The 23,050-nt window shown below is 43.7% G+C and overlaps 1 protein-coding gene across 12 annotated transcripts in view; it reads right to left on the bottom strand.

Annotated features, from left to right (window-relative positions):
• NAV1 (neuron navigator 1) overlaps positions 1-23,050 on the bottom strand; it is a 281,587-nt gene that overhangs the window by 239,786 nt on the left and 18,751 nt on the right. The window contains exon 1 of one of the 12 annotated variants that reach the window (XM_083746424.1): positions 2,116-2,248. The exons of 8 other annotated variants lie outside the window; for them this stretch is intronic. The gene's annotated coding sequence lies outside the window, so the exon portion shown is untranslated. Of the gene's footprint in view, positions 1-2,115; positions 2,249-23,050 lie in introns of those variants that run through there. 3 more of the 12 variants (XM_083746437.1, XM_083746430.1, XM_083746436.1) reach the window with 3 other exon arrangements.

The following is a 23,050-nucleotide window of genomic DNA, read 5'->3' as shown; positions in this document are numbered from 1 at the left end:
CCTTCAATTCAGGGGCAGGGGTCCCCTGCAGGTGGGCAGCGTGCAGTTGTGCTTATATCCAAACAACAGGCCTCCCACATGCATCTAGCCAGCCAATGTGAGAACAGGGTGCAGGATAAAGTGGGTCATTGGCCTGATCCAGCTAGCTCCTCTTGCATTTTTTAGGTTCTCAGGCCTGGTGGCCACAGTAAAGGCAAAATGCTTGGGGACGTGAGAATGTGGTGGGTGGCAGGGGTTAAGCAGTGCAAGTGAGGGACTGTACAGCTCATGACTCTATATATAGGAGCTTGGCTTCATCACATTTATATGGGAGCTTGGCTTGATCTCATTTGTTGCCTCCACCATCACTGCCCTTACAATAAAACACAATATAATAATTAAAAGCTAGAGGTTTGTTCAAACTAGGAATTAAACAATTATGTGAAGTAGTTAGTAAACACATGCACATTTATTTGCTTTGTATAATTTAATCAGAATACTAATTATGCTTTGCCTCGGTGATTTAAAAAAAAAATTGGGACAGGAGCACAAAGATATAATGGCGCAACTAGGCAAGAGCTCAGATGGAAAAGGTGGAATCATCTTTCAGCGGGTACCCCTGTATAAATCAAGTGAAACCCTGTTCAGCACAATGGAGTAACTGCATGCATGTCACCTGGGTGCCCCGAGGAGAGGCATTAGCCCTAGTGCCATCACCTCTCAATAGTATCAATGTAAGTACTGTTTTCATCCTTCTTAACATCAGATCCCTCCTAATCCCCGCTCTGTGATTCAGCTCAACACTATCCAAATCCATCTGTACAGAAGCTACCAGAGGGTATAACCACACAAGCTCACACAGCCTTTCTCTCTTGGCTGCACTATTAAAAGGAGATAGAAGGAAGATGGGACCAGGAAAGGCCTGGCAGAGCTATTATTATCACAACTCAGCAAACAAACACGGGATCTCCCCATGATAGCTCAGCTCTCCCTCCTATTGGTCTTAGCTACTCATCAGTGATCCCATTACGCACTTAACCCTCTTGACTAAAGCCTGGCCTTGTATCTATTTATTGAGATTACACCTTCAGATTCTCCATCTCAGTTACCAGTGGAGGCCCTAGGTAAATCGGAGATTAAACAGAGGAAATTGATGGCTGAATGGAAGGGACAGAAGCAAGATGCCATGACTGTGAGGGGTGGATGTGGACTGAATCTAAGAAAACCAATGTTTTGCGGGAGAGAAATATGTAGGTTTCAGTTAAGGCAGGGGTGGTAAAACCTGTGATCCTCCAGATATTCTTGGGTTCCATCAGCCCCAGGCAGCCGAATCAATGCTCAGGGAGGATGGGAGCAGCAACGTCCAGAAGGAACACAGGTCCCTCACCTCTTAGTTATGGTGATCCAGCAGATGTGTTCAGTATAAGCTGTGCATGCCTTGGGACTACAGGGACTGACAGAAGCGAATGCAGAACAAAGTACCGAAACACCAGGTGGAGCCTCAGCTCAAGAGTTAAGAAGAGAACGAGCCCATTATGTTAATAAATGGTCTTCCTGATGGGTGTTTGTTATGGGATGAGTGCTCCTTCTGCATGGACTTATTTCACAGTGTCCACACAACATCAGCGCTATCAATTTTTTGCCCTGTAATCCTGATTTTCCCTTTCTGGTAAAAACAACAACAACAACAACAAACCTGGCTGCGCCTCTTGCCACCACCGTGCAAAAAACAAAGAACACAAAACACACAAACAACACCAAGTCGTAATAGCCTCCCCACCGGGAGCCGAAAAGGGGCTGCTGTAGCTGCCTACCCAGATCAGAAGATCCGGCTTTCCAGATTCAGAAGAGCAGGAAAGGACTCGCCTCCTGTCTCTCCTGACCCACCGTTCAGTTGAACTTTGAAACACCGACGGGGGTGGGGTGGGCGGTGAGCAACCCCCTCCCCGTCCCTTCAGCGCCACGTGGCTCTGGCGCCTAGATTCCACCCCCTGCCCCTTCTCTCCTTTCCCGATGCCGGATTCCTCCCGAAGGAAGCTGGCGGCGCTGGGAAAGGGAAGAAATTAGAAGGAAAGCAGAGGTTGCGTGGAAAACCTGGATTGAGGTTGTAGGAATGGGCGCGCCAGCCAGCCTCACCTCTGTGCGCTCGGTGCCTGCGCCGCAGCATCCCTACGTGCGTTCGGCGTCACTCCAGGCAGCCTGGCTGACTCTGTGTGTGAGGAAGGGAAGAAACCCGCGACAGCGCCCGGAGGCTGCACCTATTGAGCTGCTGCTGGTGGTTTCACAGCCGCGCTGTGGTTTCCCCCTGCGTTACGCGGAAGCAAAGCACGGTGCTTTTTATCTGGGGGATTTCTTAAGGCAAAAAAACTCCCAGATCCATTGTTAGCCAATGCCTTTATTAGGAGCTACCCAAAGGACCACAAAATGGCACAGAGTAGTGAACAAGCTTTCCATTTCTCCGGAGTGCTTCAGCTGGCAAGGTAAAGCAGAAGAGACATTAATAGATCCAACGAATTTCGGATTCGGACCCCTACCGGTGCTTCGTAGGGAAAATTCGGAGGAACTGAGATTCAGCACTTAAATGGGCTAATGCTTCTTTTCTTATGCGTTGGGGCAATAAATATTCCATTGCTTTTCGCTTGTCCTTCCAGTTTTTGTTGCAGTTCCAGTTTTTGTTGCAGCTAAAAATGTTGGGCGGTGAGAGTTTGGGGAAAGGCTTCTATTTTAAAATAGGCAAGTTATTAAAATGTGTATGCGTGGCCCATTCACTCTATTGTAGGACTGCCCTGGAAGACCGTCTGGAAGCTGCTACTAGTGCAAAATTATTTATTATTATTATTTCCATTTCAATACCGCTTTATATTTTTAAGGGGGGAAATCTCAAAGCGGTTTGCAACCTACATTAAAACATCAATTAAAACAATCCAGAATAAAACATCACAGCAGAAAGTCAAATATGAAGTATACATTCAAAGCAACATAATTAACAGGAAACTAAAATATTGTCTTAGAGATTTCAAAATAAAACAATACAAATGAGGTCAAGAACACAATGCACATTTTAATGCAGAAAAGTAAACAAAAAGTTATCTGGCTCCGCTTTCCTTTGAACCACATCAGTGAGGTTGAGAGGGGATCTTGTCATCTGGGCCACCCAGGACCTCCATGCACACAGCCCTAGCTTGCAAACACAGAATTTTGGCTTCATCCCTGAAGGCACACTCCTTTATTTTGAGACAAACAGATGCCAACAGAACTCTGATCTCTTTACAGAGGAAGAACAGAATATAATGGAAATTTTGTTTGCCTCCTTAAGGTCTGGGCACTTATTTTTAAAGAAGCTCTTGAATTTTGAGCCCTGAGGAAGCCTCCAGGAAGCCAAACAAAAGGAACAAACTTGGTGAGACTATGGGAGGCCCTTTATGGCAAATATCCCTGGTGGAAAACTTCCCCGAAATCCACTCTAGGGTTCCCATTGGCCCAAACTGTACAGAAGCAGAAGCCAATGGAGTGATTCTTGGTCGGGTTGCAAGTAGTGGCAAGTTGCATTCAGATTATGCCAGCAATGCCCAGCAGGAGTAAGTAATCGCCTGTACTAATCTCCTGTACTACAGGCTCCTAGCATGATGACAGGACACCAACTACTCTCCCTCTGTGAACCCACAGTGCCTTTGGTGTGATATGCCAAAAAATGCATTTACCCACCAACTTCTCTTTCTCTGGCTCTTCATATAAATCAACACAGCTTTTGCAGTGAAGTGTGTCTGTGTCACAGGAGTGGATTTCAATAGATATGCACTATTGGGGGGGAAATTAAATCCTCCCCTTTCCCTGTGCTGCTGTATTCCTGATCCTGATTGCAGGCCCTCTGTGGCTGCTGTCAGTTTTATAAAGAGGTTGGGAATCCCAAGCATAAGATTCAAAGACATGTATAACATAGTCTAGTTTCACCTGAGTAACATATCCACTACACATGTAACCACACATGAAAGGAAGGAGGGGATTCTACCTTTCTGTAGGTTAAAGTGTGTTAGCAACAACTCTAGCAATGGCAACAGCAGCCAGTTATATCATACTTCTGGCTTTCCAACTGATTTATTTTTAAATATCTGGCCTCTCTTACAAGGACACACATTTACAGTTCCTTGTTTGCAGCCTCTACTTCCCAATTTGCAGCAGACTTGCCATTATAAACATGCCAATGGATGACCAAGGTCATGTGCGAGGAAATTAAAGGATGAAAACAAGGCTGAAGTCACGCGTGTTGCTATTGCTTTAAGGGAGGAATGGAGAAAGCAGTCTGTGTAGGGGTAGGGATGAGGCCACAGAAGAAGCATGGTAGCATGTTAAAACAGAGTTTGCTAAAGACAGAAGAATAGATAGAGTGATGGAACTAAGAATGAAGAATCCTATCTGCAGCAAGCCTAAGCTGGGACACATAGACCTATCTCCATATGCCATGGTAGCATGTTAAAACAGAGTTTGCTAAAGACAGAAGAATAGATAGAGTGATGGAACTAAGAATGAAGAATCCTATCTGCAGCAAGCCTAAGCTGGGACACATAGACCTATCTCCATATGCCAGGAATGGCAAAGGAGGCTTTCTAAGTGCTATCAGCTGGCTGTTAAGTAGGATGTCAAGTCAAAGGAATACAGTTGTCACCAAAGTCCATCCCTACAGTAAGAGCAGCACCTCTTTCCCTAGGGTTGTTCCCTGCCTTTCAGGAGGCTCTGGTGTTGGACAGCTCTCCAGTGCCGACGCTCACTGCCAACAAACCTTGCAGTGTATTTTCCAACCAGTTTTTATAAGCACCTCCAGTGGCATTTGGGATCACAAAAGCCACAAGAATACCCTTTGGGCTTCTAGTGCCTTAGACAACTGCATCCAGATGAGTGTGATGCGGAAGATATGCTGAATATACAGCTGTGGCAATGTAAGGGTCACATTCTCAGTACTTGAGAATACTTCCCTAAGCCCTGATCCAATGTCAGTAGAATGATGTGCTGCTATAGTAATGGCAACTGCCCACCTGCAGCCATTCCTCCAGGCTACATCAGCCAGAGAAGTGAAACAGCGACCCCCACCCACTGCCATCAGGCTGGGTAGGACCAACTGCCTTTTGACTCCTCCTCTCTCAGAATCGTCTCCCATACTGACCATGCCAATTCATCTTTAAGTGGGTTTTATGTAGCATTATGTCAGAGTTGGTGTCTTATTCTGTATATTTGCCTCTTCTCCCCTTTTTGAATTGTATCTGTTAGATTGTAAACCACTGTTTTGAGTGCACTGGATGGAAGATAACAGAGAAATACAGCTAATTAACAAACAAATGCTTTGCCCCTATATATAGCAGATGGGGTGGATTGCCTTCCTGCTGTTCACAATTTTTTATTTTGAAAGCAGGATTTGGTGAGCTGGCTTTGCACAGCAGGGACAGTGTACGGTCAGGAAAGACATTATAATAATAAACTCTAAAGGTTCTTGGAATGACAGAGAAGTGCGGGAGGAGCAGATTGCTTTGTTGCTCATCAAACTAGTGCACATGTGTCTGTGTTTAAAGGTAGCGTTGGCTGAGCAGAAGGAAGAATAGTATTTTGTCATGTAAAATGTGTAGCAGACGCAGTGCTAGAAAATGCCATGCCCCTTTATCAAAAACACACCCTTAAAGGAGGACCTCAGAGCAGTTCATGGCAAATAGCTGAGAAATTCCATTGTGGGGAGGGAGAGGCAACACACTCCACAGTTGTGCAGAAAAGTCTTAAGCCAGTACCTGCAACAGACTTTTCCTGTTGCCCTGCCCTTGAGGCTATGTTCTAAGGCTTGCATCAGTAGAGCTAGGATTTTCTCTCTATGGCGTTGCTGCAGGCTGCCCATGTCAAATGTACTGAATGAACAGTGCACAAAAATGAAGCATTTGAAGCCTTGTTTGCGGAGCCACTGCTTTCTCTCTCTCTCTTTTTGAAACTAATTTTTATTTGTTTTTACAAGCGTAGAGTTATAACAATACCAATTGAATATCCGCATGTAGAGATTTCTCTGAATCTCTGGACTTCCCCACATCCCCTCCATGGGTCTTATTGTCAACGTTTTCAACTGCATATTATTTCATAATCAAAATTTTGTATCTGTCCATATTATCCATAGTGGTCGCTACATTACAAGTGTTATTAAAATCCTGCCAATGTTTTCATCTGCTTACAGTGGTCTCCTAAATAAATGATAAAACTTTCCCATTCTTTCTTACAGTTTTTGTCTTCTTGGTTGCAAGGAGTCAGGAGCCACTGCTTTTTAGATCCTTGGTTCTGATTCCAACTCAGCAGCCCACCTCTGGCAAGTCATACTCAGACATTATGCTGTCACAGGAAAACTGGTCCCTTTCATTGGTAAGAAGTGGAAACAGATTGAATCATCTTCTTGTTTACAATAAATAGGAACTGAAGATTCTCATTTCCTAGGGCAGGTCCAGGGGCTGCTAGCTAGTTTTGTTCTCAGTTGTGCCAGCATGACAAGAGTGCTGAGGTAGGGCTGCCATAAATCTGGGATTTTCCAGACATTATCGGGATTTCAAAGGAGCAAGTAGTGACATCTGGGGGTAATTTTCAGAAGGTGGCAGTTTGTCCTGGAGCTTTGGGCAAGTAAACCTAAGAATCACATATTTTTGAGGTTAAAAAAAAGCTCAACAACTTTTGGGGCGCCCTGGTTTTTACTTTTTGAAACATGGCAACCCTAGCTGAGGCCCCACACACAGAAGAGAAGCCAATCCGGACAAAGTAACAGGAAGGAGGACAGCAGATAACCATTTGTTAACTCTCAGGCTGAACAGCCACTGAGTCATTTGCTTATGTCTCCACAGCTGCCATAAGGCTTAACCACAGCATCCAGCCCAAAAGAGTTTTCTCAAAGCCTGTAAAGGGAACATAAGCAGTGTATGTTTCCTCTGTTTGAACATATAGCAGGTGCCTTCTTAATGTGCTTGGATTAGGCTCTGTAGGCTCCACAATGAGATAATGGAAAGAGACCTCCCTGCTTCACCGTTTTAGACCTTGGAAATGGGAAAGGCTCAGCAGAGTCTCTGGCAAACATGCAGCATGAAGAGATTAATATGGTTTGGAGAGCTGTTAAAGGCATTAGCTCATGGTGTCTGTTCTTGTGTGCAGGTATACATACGTGCAGTGGGAAAGCCATAAACTAGGCTACGTGGCTACATTTCATTGTATCATATATTATGCTCTTTCGATGGCCATGCACCTGCACAGGAATCTGCATCTGCCAGAACCTTCTCTGGTGATCAAAACGCAAAGTGCCGGCTTCAGCAGAAAATTATGAAGTGACTAAGCCGGCAATGCTGTGTGCCTTCTTCAGGAACAACAATACTGTAAGAGGTTCTGGTTAAACAAAACAAATAACTCCTCCAAAGCCCATACAGCTGGATTTGCAGTTCTCTAAATGTCATTTTTACAGGGAGTGACATACATATTAACAGAAATATATATTAAAAGTTTTAAACCTCCCATCTGTTATTCTGAAAAATAAGCATACATAGCTGCACACCGGCTGCTGCAACGGTTTTACTGGCATATTTGGAAAGAATTGGTCACTGTAGCTGTGGGCATTGCATCAAGATAAACAGGCAAAACCATTGGTGTAGGAGTAAGCACAATGAGCAGGAAATGCCATTCATGCATTCCCGAACACAGACCCATTGACATGCTTGCCACATGCCACAATCTACAAGGACTATCCTTGCCAAGAAGAATACAAAGTTGTAGATGAGGCCCACACCCTTTCAGAAAGCCAGCCTCCATGTATAACCAGACTAGACAAGTATATCCGTGCTTTCTGTGTGAGGCAGCCTTTAAAGACAGTTCAGAAGCTTCAACCATTACAAAATGAGACTAGTAGGATGCTAGTAGGGGCTAGATGGCTCCACACATTACACCAATCCTACATTGGTTACCAGTTCATTTTGGAGCTCATAGCTTCAGTGCTGGTCTAGATTTTAAAAACCCTAAACAGTTTTGGGACCAGGGTATTGGAAGAACTACAATGTGAATCTGCCTGGGCTTCCACATCAGCTTGAGAGACCCTGATCTCTGGTCCATGACCAAGGAAGATCAAATAGACCAGGCATCCCCAAACTCTACCTTCCAGCTGTTTTGGGACTACAATTCCCATAATCTCTGACCACTGGTCCTATTAGCTAGGGATGATGGGAGTTGTAGTCCCAAAACAGCTGGAGGGCTGAGTTTGGGGATGCATGAGATAGACTGTTAGTACAAACACAATTTTTTTTTTGGGGGGGGGTGTCAATGCCTTGTGTTGTGCCTCTGTTGTTATTTTGTGCCTGCTGTTTAAATTGATTAAAAAAAAAAAGTTGCAGGTTGTCTTGTGAGGACTTGCCCTGAAAGAACAAATGATGCTTTCAATAAATAAACAGCAGACTGCTCATGGAGACTGAGAAATAATGAAATGACTAGCCAGTACAGTAAAGTGGATTAATTGTTAGGTTTAAATGAGTGACAGTCAGGAACAAAGCAACATGAGACTTACTAGGTGGCCTTGGGAAAGTCATTATCTCTCATCATGATCTAACCCAGAAAATGAGGTTTAATGAAATAATGCCAAAGAGTTCTAGAGACTCAAAGGCAGTATGGGAAATGTGAGCTGGAGACTAAAGATTATCTAGGCCCCAAAGTTGACAGAGGGGCAGGATGCAAGAAGAAGGAAATCATGTGTCTTCCCTGTGACCAAATGTGCATGTTGTATCTGCACCAAGAACTCTTCTCCTTTTGCTGCTGGGACAGTTTTCTTTCCTCCATGGTAATGTGTAGAGCTGTCCCCAGTCTACAATTAACCCCTTTAAAATTACATCAACGATGTTAAGAGCCATCCAGAAAACATACTTGAATGCCAAATCCATGCTGAACATGACAGTCATGCAGGGTAATTACATGTACAAATTACCACTCTTCTCATTGAAATATACCTAAGGACTGGGCCCCATATGCACATCTATTTTGGAGAGAAAGGCTACAATTTGCAAATGTACAACCCACCACTTATCTATATGTAGGAACCAGCCCCTCAGGAGGGGAAAGGCTGTCACAGAAATATGCCCTAAAGCTGTTAACATTTTCATCCTGCACCTACATACACTGCAGTTACATCCAGTGACATGTGTGAGGTTAAATATAGGGGTGTGCATTGGATTTGGTCTAATCCTGAGTCCTGAGCTAAACTGGGGTGCCTCAGAAGAATTCTGGGTTTGTCAGAGATGAAGTGGAATCTGTATGTGGTGGTCAGTGGGGCTCTTTGTGGCTGCATGGCAATCCAGACCTTTTAAGAAATGCTGCAGACAAGTGTCTACTAAAGGCTCCTAATCTTGCTATAAATGGAATAATGCCAGGGTGGGGTGACGGTGTGGGGAGAGGGTGGAGGGAAAGCTCTGTTGTGACTGACAGGTCAGGCTTGTAATCAGAGTGAATTATTTTACCCAGAAAGCAAATCCATTTTAGTTCTCCCCACAATCAACTTAGCATAAGGTGCTTAGCACAAAAGCTCCTGGACCTATTTGTCTGCAATTTGGCAGATTTCTTACCCAGAGGCACCTCTCTCGTGCCTACAATTTCAGACCAATTGCTCACAAAATGCTTGGGGTGATTAAGTGATTCCTTTTATACACACCCCCTAACTGTAGCAGCTGCTCTTATGAGAAAATCACTTAATCTGTCCTTCTGAAATTTGGTAGTTTGCACGCCCACAGAAGGGCTGATTTTGCCTGTAAATTTCATCCAATTCTGCATCAAAATAAAGAACGTGTAGATATTTACTTTTCTAAACAAGAATTTGAAGTTGCCTAGCACAAAGTCACCTGGGGTTATTTGTCTGTAATTTGGCACGCTTTATTCTCTCTGGAGCAGCTACTATGCCTGAAAATTGTATCCACTTCTTTCAAAGGGAGAAAAATGATAGCTGATTTTGATTTCCCAATAATGAATTGAGAACAAAGACTTGAATGGACCATAAGCTAAATTAGGCAGGCTATGGAGCACCTTGGACTGGGGCAGGCTATTTTCTGAAGCACCAAATCAGAGTCTGAACCCAATCTTGTGGTTGGTGCAAACTGGTCTAGTTGAATGATACTGGGGCAGAAGCAGCAAGAACCAAGTCTGTTTAGTTCAGGGCTTTGCAGCACGAGATTGAAGGTCCTGATTTCAAAACTGAAGCCAGCTATAAATTCATGGGGTAGTTTTAGACAAGCTACTATCTCTCAGCTACAACAACATCTGGAAGGCTCTAGGATCCTCATCCTTGGTTTGGAACATTGCTCTGCAACTGATGGGTAGGGACCCACTCGTGAGTCATGGCCTGATCCAAGGTGGGTCATGACAGGAGCACTACCACCATGCCTCAGTCAGTTTTATTGCACATAGCCAAAGGCTGCCATTGTTTTTGCTTTATACACAGATAGAGCTGGGTTGACCAGATTTCCACCTTTAGAGGCAGCAAATTTCAGAATGGCTTTTGCTGATTTAAAGGCTTGCAATTCTGCATGACCACCATGAAGAAATATGGTAAAGGATTAAGAAATGGGTCCCAAATGCATGTTTGGATTAAAAGTGGGTCCTGGGTCTGAAAAGGTTGAAGATTCCTGGTCTAGAGGATAGGTTTATAAGGAGTACTGTGATAAGGTATGTGAAGTATTTGGGGCTATTTGGGGAAAGCATGATAAAAATATTTAAAAAGAATTAGATGCCCAATACAATTTTTCCACTGGCCCATCTTGCATATTTATATTATGGTGCCCTCCACCCTGCTGTACAGCACCATACAGAGTGATGGTGCTACATAAACAACCACAACCACTTTCCAGTCAGTCATGAACTGCATTCATAGAACTACAAATTTGTATTCCCCTCCCCGGCCCCAATTATTCTACCTGAGGCCTGATATGCACATGCAAATACTGTGTTTTAATACTTAGTTGGAAGCAGCCCAGACTGGCTGGGGCAACCCAGTCAAGTGGACAGCATATAAAGAAAATTATTATTATTATTATTATTATTATTATTATTATTATACTTCCCATGAGATAGATCTTGAATGTATGGAGGTTGTATTGTATGGCAGGAGGTTTGTGTGAGCAGCTTCCTGTGATTCCAGTGATTTATTTAAAAAACAACCTATCGTATCACGCCTTCTTTTTCTGATTTATGGTCACATTGCTGAATTTGCCACACATGACACAGTTACTCACACGAAATGGCCATCATTTGATCCTGGTTTTAAGGGGCCACCCGGGCAGCATGTCATGTGAATCAACACAGAGAGGAAAGGCTCTGAGGTTGCCGCCTTAGTTGAGATTAGAGCTGAAACAAATACTTGTGATGAATTTGCCATCTCTTGCATTTGAACCCCAGGCTCAAATCTGTGATCCACGTGCCGCCTCTGCTGAATCAGGCACTTTGGCACTTTGCTGCTTTTCAGCCCAGCATTTGCCAGTTCAGCTAGTGATTTGTTACTCGGCATTCATCAAGGGTTACCGGCTAACCAATCAATGACTTATCTAAAATCAAAGAGAGCCACTCACAGAATGAACAAAGAAGTGAATGGATAATGAATAACAAAGGAGAAGCCTTTGCAGATGAATCAGCAACATACAACTGAATGCTCAACATCTGTTTTTGCAAAGCTGAGTGGGTATTATGAACTGGACCACAAATGCTTTTTATCTGCTTGTTCAAACTCTGAAAGTCTGGTGAATGCAAAGCTTTCTCTGAATAGTCATTTCGTTCCCCCTATGCTCAAACAGAATGCAACCTCATTAACCCAGACAGCCTGTGGGGGCATCCAAAACTATTCAGGTGATCATAGCACAGATAAGCCAGTGTGCTACGTAAATTCAATTCTCATAACAAAGAGGGCGGGGAGGATTATAAGGTAGACTTCTTGAAACATAGGATGTCTAACAGTCATACCATATATGTCTGTCTCACTCTCTGTTTCCCCCTTTTCCTTCTTTCCTCCTTCTCCTTGCTCTCTCCCAGGCTGTTACCTTCACTTAAAGGAATACAAAATTATGGAAATGTCACAGGGATGACCCATTTTAAATCTCTGAATGACCCAGTTGAAGGCCAGTGCTGTGCATCCTGCAAAACTATTTCTGTATCGTGAATCCAAATCTGTATGCATGGTTTGAATTTGTATTTTGCAAGAGATTGAAAAATGACCTCTCTCACTTTCACAACCCAGCCAGCTCAAGAAACCTTCTCCTTTAACCTCAGGAGCCGTCTTAATAGGTAACAACGCTGTGGTTTTGTTGCAATCCCAAGGTTAAGGTTTGCACATTTCAGCGCTGGCTCCTTCGCTCCAAAGTTGTCTCTAGGTAGATTTATGCTAATACTCCCCCAAATGTGCAGTATTCATTTATCACAACAACGAAGCTTTTCCCAGTGGCTGACTTAATAAACACAGCTGCAACATTGTGTCTACAAAGCCACACATGTCTGGTTATATCCAGATGTATCTTTGGAACTGAATAAAAGTGCTTGATTAGTGTTTGCCAATTGCAATACAGGTGGGTTACGACCAGCAGGATGCACAGAGTTCTCAAAATTGCCCTATTTACCATGGTCATACTTTTTATAATATTGCCTACCAGGCTGCATTCTCTACATGGTTCGCAGCATGTTGAAAGCAATAGAACCATAAAACCTTTAACAATTATAGATAGATGATAGATATAGATAGATAGATGATAGATAGATGATAGATAGATAGATGATAGATAGATAGATAATAGAGATAGATATATAGATGATAGATAGATAGATAGATAGATGATAGATAGAGATAGATAGATAGATAGATAGATAGATAGATAGATAGATAGATAGATAGATAGATAGAGATAGATAGATGATAGATAGATAGATAGATAGATAGATAGATAGATAGATGATATAGATATAGATAGCCCACAGGGACAACGTTTATACAAGATCCAACACAATGAAATGACACTTAAAAGGCAATTAAAAAGCCAAGGAGAACAGAAATTCCTTCGCAATAGCATAGGCTCTGGGGAGAGCATTGTTCCAACATAAAACATCCCCTTCTTCCTGCACTAGGTAGGACATCCTGGAGAAAAGTCTAGATGGGAATAAATGGGAGAAGGTGTTTCTTGAACTGCACTGGTTCTATGCCATTCAGGGCTCTAATGGTTAAAACCAGTATTTTGAATAGGCTCAGAACATACAGCAGAGGCAGAATATTTCAGCATTCTCGGTGCAGGAATAATAGTGGTGCACTGATAAATTTGAGACTGCAAGAGCTCATCAAACATCCCCCATAGCTGTGACCCCACTATGACTATAGAAACAAGGCTTGTTGGAGTAGCAAGGAAATACAGAATGGTGTACACAGAGAACATGGCGGCATGTACCTCTGACTTTGAATAAGCCCCAAGAAACAAGACAGAATAAAACACACACACACACATACACACACACATATAGGGGTGGTAGTTGATGGGTAGCAGCCTCTGTTTTCTAGGCCTTTAATGCGTTATTCTGGCTCTTATGAGGTTATTGTATAGTAACATTTTACATAGTCCAATGGTTGTTAAACAATTAATAAAATGAGTATTTATTTAGGCTTGTAGGTCACCCCTCATTTTATCCTCCCTTCCAAAAAGACAACAACCCCTGTACCAGGGTTTATGGGGAGGTGTTGGAGACATCATGGGCGCTCTGCAGTCTGGATTATTGTAATGTGCTCTATTAATAAAATGAGTATTTATTTAGGCTTGTAGGTCACCCCTCATTTTATCCTCCCTTCCAAAAAGACAACAACCCCTGTACCAGGGTTTATGGGGAGGTGTTGGAGACATCATGGGCGCTCTGCAGTCTGGATTATTGTAATGTGCTCTATGTGGCTCTGTTCTTGAAGACAGCCTGGAAATTACAGCTGGTGCAAATTCTGCAGCTCAGCTCCTACCTGGAGGAAGTCACAGAGAGCAAATTTATGCAGAAGGGGGGTATGCACCAGTTTTGTTTGTACCCCAAATTACAAGGCAATTTTGTCTGCAGGTTGGCAGGCTCAATCTGCCCTGGAAAGGATCCAGTGCCCCTAAATTTCATCCACTTTGGCCACAAAGGGGGAAGCTTTTAGTCCTTTTTTAGATTTCCCATTATAATGAATGAGGAACAAAGATCTTCATTTTATACAGAGCAGCTTGAAACCCAAAGCACAGTTTGAAGCAGAAAGAGCACAGAAATATTTGAGGCACTGCAGATCCCTAGACCATGGGTAGGCAAACTAGGGCCTAGGGGCTGAATCCGGCCCAATCTCCTTCTAAATCCAGCCCACGCACAGTCTGGGAATCAGCGTGTTTTTACATGAGTAGAATATATCCTTTTATTTAAAATGCATCTCTGGGTTATTTGTGGGGCATAGGAATTCGTTCATTCCCCCCCCCCCCAAATATAGTCTGGCCCCCCACAAGGTCTGAGGGACAGTGGCCCCCTGCTGAAAATGTTTGCTGACCCCTGCCCTAGACTAATTGTCTCTCTGGTGATAGATTCTGCAATATTTTAATACTGATTATTATTGCTATTTTATTAGCCCTTTAAAGTCACTTGTTTGCTTTTGTTTTTACTGTGTGTATTGTTGCGGTTACTTTGAGGCTCATTTTTGTAAGTCATCCTGGAGTAATCTGTTTTAGAAAAGCAACTAATAATAAGCAAGGAAGGCTGCAATCCTATGCACACTTTCCTTCAAGTAAGCGCCAGTGACCACAGTGGGACTTGGTTCTGGGTAAGCATGCATAGGACTATTTCATATGCAAGTAAATAAAGCAATCACCCATCCCATCAGCAGTGAATGAGGAATTGGCTTTTCTTTTGCTCAGTCTGAGTGCAACGTGAAAAGCCACAGAAGCAGTTTTTAGAGTCTGAAGACTTAGGAGTGAGGGCAATGTTTGTGCATTTTAAGGGCAACAAAAGGCACCATTAAATCATCTCTGACTCTCTTAAAATCTTACATCTATTGTCAACCTAGCTACTTTCAGGTTTCTGATATATAAGGCCTTGAGTGCGAAGTCTTGCTGAAAGTCTGGTCTACTTTTAAAGTAGCAAAAATAACTGCTGTGGTCAAACTCAAACGTGGACAAACAACTGATAGGGACACAAAGTGCAGGCAACAGATCATCTCTGAAGAGGAACGGAAACAGACACCAGAAGTTGCTGAATCAGATTAGAACAGTGTGGTTAACACGTAAGTGCAGCAAACTACCATTATGTAAAAGAGAAACTAGCAGGCTATTATAGGCCCTATTTGATAGATAACATGTAATGGAAATATAATGGAAGATTGCTGAAAGGATGTTTTTAAGAATCCCATATTCATAAACACAAAGCAAATATCTAGGGACCCAGAAATCTGAATCTATTGCTGTGAAATGATGGATATATACTATGCAGACACCTTTTATCTCACCACTAATGGCAAGCAGCCTACACACTATGAGGAATGGCCTTCAGGTCGAAGAAGTGGAGCTAGCTGGTGAGCAGATCTAAGTGTCCTTTTATTTTAGAAATTGAGCACTAAATACATTAAGTCCTTCGGAGCCACTTCAGGAATTATTTTTAGAAGTTAAGGGTGTGTAACAAGGCCAGCATTAAGACATGACAAGGAAAGCATCCATCTGCAGTCTCACATTTCAAAGTTCAAATTGACCCAGATGGATCAATAATACTCCCCTCCTTTTCTTTTGGTAGGGTATCCTATCAGATTAGCCCTTCTCCAAAGTGAAGGAAAGTTTGCAACAGAGAAGAGGGAAGGTTGGCCAATATCACAGTTCTAAGCTCTACTGTAGGGAGAGCCAATGTGGCGAACTGGACTACAACTCCCATCATCCCTGATCATTGACCACGCCAGCTGAAGCTATGGGAGCTGTATTTCAAAATGTCTGGATGGCATCACATTGGCTACCACTGCTCTAAGAATGGCTTCTCACAACTTAGGTACATCACCTAGAGGAGTCTGCACGCCTAGCCTAGCTGCCCAGAGCAGTGAAGGAGCAGACCAGGAGGGCATGCTCCTAGCTACTCCAAGCCAGAGTGGAGAGGCATGATTTGTGCACCAGCCTGCATGCTACAATAACCAGATAAAAAAACAGGAGAGGGCTTTGGCACCTGTAATAGCTGTGTCATATTAAGCTACACTAATGAAAGTGCAAACGCCCTGTCTTCTTTTTCACCTGGCAACTCTGCCTCCACCATAGTTGGGGTGTGGTAAGCATTTAAAGCAGCCCTGTTCATACAGCTCTTGCCTATCTGAATCCATGCAAATCCTGCTCAGAGGGTTATTCCAGCTAGAGCTATTGGTATCCATGGAGGTAATGATATCAAACCACAGTTGCCAAGCAGCAAGTCCACAATGGAACCAGCAATAAAGCAGGGAAGGGACAGAGCATGGACTTGCCTAAGAGCCTGCCCAGCAAAAAGCTTTGCTCAGAAGGCAACCCTGGAAAACCGGGTGCCCTCCAGACACTGGGCACTGCCTCTCTCACCAGCCCCAGGCAACAGTATTATGTTGGCTGAGGCTGATGGGAATTGTGATCCACAACATCTAGGATCCACCAGGTTGACGAAGATAAATGTACTTTTCTTTAGATCCCACATGTTCAGGCACACACAGGAAGCCAGTCACAAGCAACTTCCGAAGGTCTATCATGGCACTTCTAATGTCAGGCTTGTTTCCAGTCTTCTGGTAATACTTGCATCTTTCCCCTGAACAGTTTTCAATGTTTCCATGTTCTTTTAATAATGCAGGCACTAAGAGTGGAAAGGAGGCACAACAGCGACTACAATTCTTAAACCACGTAAATCAGAATTCTTGGACTGGAGCCAGTTTCATCCCATGGAATACACTTAAGACTTGTCTGTTGCTGCTGTGCAAATGGGCTCTTGCACTGTCATTGCAGGAAGAAGAAGAGCAGCAGCACTCTAGGCAAAGCCGTAAGATCTTGGCCCCACCAGCCACTGACGTTTCTGCAAAGTCTTTCTGTTCCTTGTTAACTGGAAACATTGTGCAATGCTGCCTGACTGCTGGGTAGGAACAGCAACTAGCAACAGTGATCCTGACTGATCAATTGATTTATTTTGCATACCCTCCAATGCAACATGGGGGGAAACCAAGATGCAATCTTCCAGGGATGCACGCCCATGTGAGTCACATGACCCACACAAGATTGCAGCCTTGAAAAAAGCACTTTTAAGGGCACTTTTTAGTTGCAAACTAAAGCAAAAGGCCTGGTTAGCCGGTGGTGCTGAAGTCCCTCTGCCTGAGGCCCTGGAGATATATTGTCAGCCAGAGAAGATGATCCTAGACCTCTGGCCTGGCATATTCGGCTTCCTGTGTTCCTCTCAGAAATCCCTGAGGCCCCGCAAGGTGTGGATCTGCTTTGAAGACCCTCATTTTACCAAAGGGTAGAAAGAAGAGTATATACAAATTGGTCTCTCCCGCCCCCTGCTCTGCAGCATCCGTGCCAGTAGAGCGCAACTCCTCCTCCTCTTTCCTCTCCCTTCCTACATTTCCAAAGTGGTGATCCATCATTTTAAAGCCATTAATGCCAGCCCCTCGTTGCTCCTTCTGGCTGAAATGCAGCGTTCCCTGCTCAAATTAACTTTGTAGCCTTCAGCTTGGGTTGGTGCTGTGCATGCATGCATGCCTGAAGGATAAAGGCTTCAATGAGCTGTGGACAGATTGTAAGGCACCGGGGGGGGGGGGGGACATGCAGAAAGGGAGCATTTGGACGATGAAGACCAAGGCCAGAAGAAAAGCAACAGCAAATGGAAATCAGACTTTCCAGTGGGCTGCTGAATACTTTGATAAGAAAAGGTCAGAGATTCAGAGTGTCATAGGTTTTACCAAGCAAGGAATGGAGGCTTCTCAAAGTGTGTCTTGAGGAAGCCGAGACCCTGGGGACAGTGTAGGGGGAGAGGAAGAAATGTTCTAAATTATTGCTTCTTCCTGAGACGAGAGAGAGACCTCAGCCTTGCACCAGCCTCCCTTTTAATCCAAGATGACACATCTTGGCAGTCTTGATAAAGGCCTCACCAAGGCCTGAAGAAGACCAATTATGGAAGAGTCAGGCACAGGGTGCCTTTGTCCTCAGCGGCTAGAGAAGGAAGTCAAAAGGAGGTCAACATGGATGCTGAAAGGCGAGTCGAAAACCTCTGGGTTTGATAAAAAAAATTCCCCAAACCACAGTGATAGGGGTTAGAATAACGTTGTCCCATATTCTGCAGGCTCTCATCTACCTGACGTGCATGCCCTGCACTTAACACAGCCAGAGGGAGAGAGAGCCATAAGGAGAAACTGATATGCTAGGCAAATCAAATACATTTTCACAATGCTGCTTTTCATAGAGACACATAATAATAATAAACCTTTATTGTCACTACACCACCTGTGTGCAGTGAAATTAAACGAGCCCCCCCCCCATACACTCAGTCTTGTTTGCACTCTGTGTGCTTGTCGGAAGTCAATTACACCACTATTTTTTTCCATTCAGCAGCCCAACAGCCCACGGATTAAGACTGTTCTTTAACCTGTTGGTGCGGCTGACTATACTTCTGTATCTCCTGCCTGAAGGTAGGAGATTAAAGAAGTGCTGGCCAGGATGTGAGTCATCCCTAAGAATTTTCTTTGCTCTCCCGAGGCAGCGGTCTCTTGCGATGTCATCTAGCAAACTCCGAGGACAGCCCATGATGTCATGTGCTGTATTCGCCACCCTCTGTAGGGACTTCCTGTCCGTGGCTGCAGTGATGCCCTGCCTTCACCCATATGGTAAAGTCTATATTTTGAGACTTTACCAGGCAACAGCACACAGCTTTGATGAGCATCTTCAAACAACTGGAACTTTGCTTTGGGTTTGGTTTTTGGGTGGTTGGTGGGGGGATTGATTCTCAAGACGCTGAACTCTGCCACCAGTGTAAGTTATCTGTCATTGTGGAATGCAGCGCTGGTAATAAGAACAGACACTAAGGCAACAACCCTCCCAATGTTACTAAACTCTAACAAAACCAGCTAACATGACCAATGATCAGCAATGATGGTGTTCAACACTGAAATTAATCAAAGTGCCTATTTTAGGCTCATTTATTTCAATGGGTGTACTCTGAGTAGAAGTTTGCTGGATACAACCATTAACTTTTCAAAACTGCACCGATTTTAACCAAATCCTGTACTATGATTCCTGACATCAAGGAGCAGGTTTTCATCTATGTTTGGATACAACTGGACACCATTTTGAAATAAGATGGCGGACCAAACCTTTTAAAATTGAATTGATTTTTAAACATATTTTTATTCTTAGAATTCCTGAGCAATGCCAGGTACAAGGTTGCTAGTGATTACATGATTTGCCTGGTATACAGATCCTGTTCATAGTTAGCAAGTGGGGTACATAATTTTGAACAAGATGCTGAAGAATCGTGTGGGATCAGGACTAGCTACTTCTTTCTGAACCGCCAGTAAGATCACTACTCAAATGTCATTTTTCAGTTCTGGAATCTATGCATTATAAAGCAGAGCCAGGAGAGACATTTCAGAGAAAATCCAGACAATCAATTCAGGTGCCACCCCCCCCCCAACCTGTTGCAAAGTGCTGAATGTGCTTAATCTGCTTTACTTTATGGAGCAGGAAATCTAAAGGTGATTTAATGAGGAGCTGTACAAATTTGCTGGGTAGAGACAGTCATAGGTATCAATGCTACAATAAGGGTCACTGTGCTCCTAGGCAACCCAAGATACAGCTGATACATCAAGGTATTTTGACCTTGCAGACAGAGACTAAGCAAGAGGCAATAGGAGGGAGTCAACATCAGCAACATTCAGACAGGAAGGAAACTCTCACTTTTCGATTGATGTTGACATTTGAAAGTTGAAATGACCTACCAGATGACAGAGGAATTTGCTAGCAGCATTGAAGAAGAGGCTTACTCTAGCACTTTGATTTGGGTTTTGGTAGAATTAGTCCTGCTGAATTGAGTAGATTAATTTATAAAGGCTGCTCAAGGCATTCAAAGGCAAAGTTGGTCCATGCTTTGGGATACATATGGTGAAGAGGGTTAGGGATCAGCAAGAGAAAGGAACCTCCTACTGGCTTTGCTTTAGAAGGGTTATCACCACAAGGAAGGCACACTGCCTACTATCACCTGTCCGGCAAGTCACGGTGACCATCTCCCTCTGAGATTAACACGTTTTCTGGGATGCCTTGGAAAAATTGCATAATGGGCAAGGGACCACAGTTCAGTGACAAGAGCAAATTATTTGCATGCTTGTATGCAGAAAGTCCTGAGCTCAGTTCCTGGCATCTCCAGGGAAAGGGGATCAGGTGCAGTGGTGCAGCCAAGGCTGGACCTGTGGGTCAAAGCCCCATAGCCCAGCCCTCAAAATGAACACCCAGATGTATAAAAATCTTCCCTACTACTTGGCAGGAGTAAGTTACAAACTAAGCCTGAGAGAATTAATTCAGGATTGGTTTGACTGTGTTCATATATGCGCAGAGCGAAACTGCAATGTAAGATGGCTCTAACTCTCTTTTCCTGAGGAAATCTGAAAGCATAGCAGGCCATGTTCTCAGAAAAACACAGTGGACGTTTTATGAGGACATGTGAATTATTAAAGGATAAGAAGTAGATCAAGCATAACTGACCCGGTGTGTGCATGCTTGGTGACATTTACAAGCCCTTCTGTCAATATTTTGTTTGCTATATTGCATGCAGTTTTATAAGCAGGGTTTGGTTGTTTGTTTAAAAAAACAGAATAACCAAGCAGCTTAAATATATTTTTCATAAAGAAAAAAGAAATGAAACTGAAAAAGCAACTCCAGACTGTTTCAGAACCACTCTGCCTCCAAATCGGTTGCATCCTAAGTGTCAGGAAATGCCGAGCTTCCCTGAACCTTAAATAGATATATTTGGAAATTGACATGCAACTAGGGGCCCCTCCAGACTGGTGCTTTAGTCGGCAATGTTTGTTTGACACAAAAATAACACATTTGTAGTGTGATGCTTCCCCCAATGCTATCACAACTATTGCTGTCCAGAGGGGCTGTAGCAGAATAAAAGCAGGACACACACAAAAAGCCTAGAACATTTGTGGTCTGAAACATTACAGGATTTCAGCAGTCACATGATTTTCACTGATTGGAAATAAAGCAGTATGACCATCTGAAAACTTGCAGGTGCAAAAAGCATTTAAATATAGAATCATGTAGGACCACCCAAATGGCAATGGGAGCACAAATAATCATGAGTGCACAACTGAAAGGAAGTCTGGAGAGGCCAGGAATATTATCCAATTTAATTAGTAATTTGTTTAACAAAAGTATATACCCCTGGATTGGAACCAAAACTCTAAGAGGTTTATAAGAAATATCCAAATCCATTCAAAAAACCATTTAAAAACAAGTAATTAGAAGTATTAAAAAATAATTAAAATGAGCAGCAAACTAAAAAGAGAGTAAAACATGTCAATATCTACATGTTCCAATAGGCTTGCCTAAGCTAAAAAAATTTAAGCAGATGCTGAAAGAATTCAGCAAAGGCACCTGCCTTATTTCATTAGACAGGGAGTTCCAAAGTATAATTGCTGCCCGACTGAAAGAATGGTTTGTTACAAGCTTAGAGAAAGTATCGTGTTGCATGTGCCCTTCTGCAGATTAAAGTGGCTGAGTGGGCACTTTTGGGGTAAGGGGATCCCGCAAGCAAACTGGTCCCAAGCTGTTAAGGGATTTATATACCAACAGCAAAACCTTGGCCTATTAAACCAATTGGCAAGCTGTGCAGTTCTCTGAGCAGAGGTGTTATATGCTGACAGGTCTCATTTCTGTCAGCAACCATGCTGCAGACATCTGCACTAACTACAGATTCTGGATCAACTGCAAGGAAAGCACCACAAAGAGTGCTTTGCAAGAATCCAGTCTGGAAGTCACCAGTGCCTGAACTACTGTGGTCAGTCTCTCCCAGTCCAGGAACAATTGTAGCTCTCATACCAGGCATAGCTGGCAAAAGGCGCTTCCACACCAGGGACAGAGCAGAGGGTCCAGAAGTCCCCTCAGACTGCCTGCCTGCCTCTTCAGGGGAGTGCAAGTCCTTCTTGGGGACACAACTCACCTGACCAATTTCTCAGACACAGGAACCGCTTGCTCACAGTGCGTCTGTCTCGCCCGGATTCAAGCTCAGCTAATTATGTTGGCAATGCAGTTAAAGGGTGTTTGCATGCCTGACTTTTCGGAAAGCTTTTGCCGAGTGCATAAATGACCACCAGAAGAATTGAAAGCTCACAAGTCCTGGCTTTTGAAAACAGAAGGCTCCCTCACACAGATGCTTCGTTACTGCAGTCAGAGAGAGATTTGTCCTGAAAGAGATTTATTCTAAAATGGTGCTGCCATCTGCTGGGGACAGCGCTGCCTTCCTTTAAAATAAAATAAAAAATATGTAAAGCCCCACATTTTGCTGGCCTGATATCTACAAACAAGTATTTTCTGTATACTTATGGGACATAGGTGAGTCCACCTGTGGCCCCCCAACCCCATTTTATGCAACCCCACTGCCCCATTCTTCCATCTCATCAGAGTTCCTTCCTTCCTGCTTCTGCCTCCGCATTTCACATGCACACTAAAGTCAGAAAGGAATTAATTTCACTTGCTTTTCAGCAGGGGCATAAAAGGGGGGGTCACCCCGGTTACCACTTGGGGCGGTGACAAGATGGCCCACTGCCTCCCCCCAGCTGTAGAGCGGCCGAGGGCGCATGCACAGTCAGTATGGGCACCGCCCGTGTGCATCATCCATACAGATTGCCTCTTGCACGGCATCTGTATGGGCTGCCACTCGCACGGCGACTGTACTGTCCCGCCCTGGGTGCCCAAGAGGGTTCCTCCACCACTGCTTTTCAGAACAGCAGCTGTTTGGGTCTGTTGTAATTTTTTAAAGCATCTATACTTATTTGAGAGTAGCCCCATCATGCTGAAATTCTCTCTTCTGGACAACAGCAAAA

The sequence above is a fragment of the Podarcis gaigeae genome, assembly GCF_964106915.1.
Source record: "Podarcis gaigeae genome assembly, chromosome: 6".
Lineage (NCBI taxonomy): Eukaryota > Metazoa > Chordata > Lepidosauria > Squamata > Lacertidae > Podarcis > Podarcis gaigeae.
Note: the sequence above shows the minus strand (reverse complement) of the source record. Positions and strands in the feature narration are given on the sequence as shown.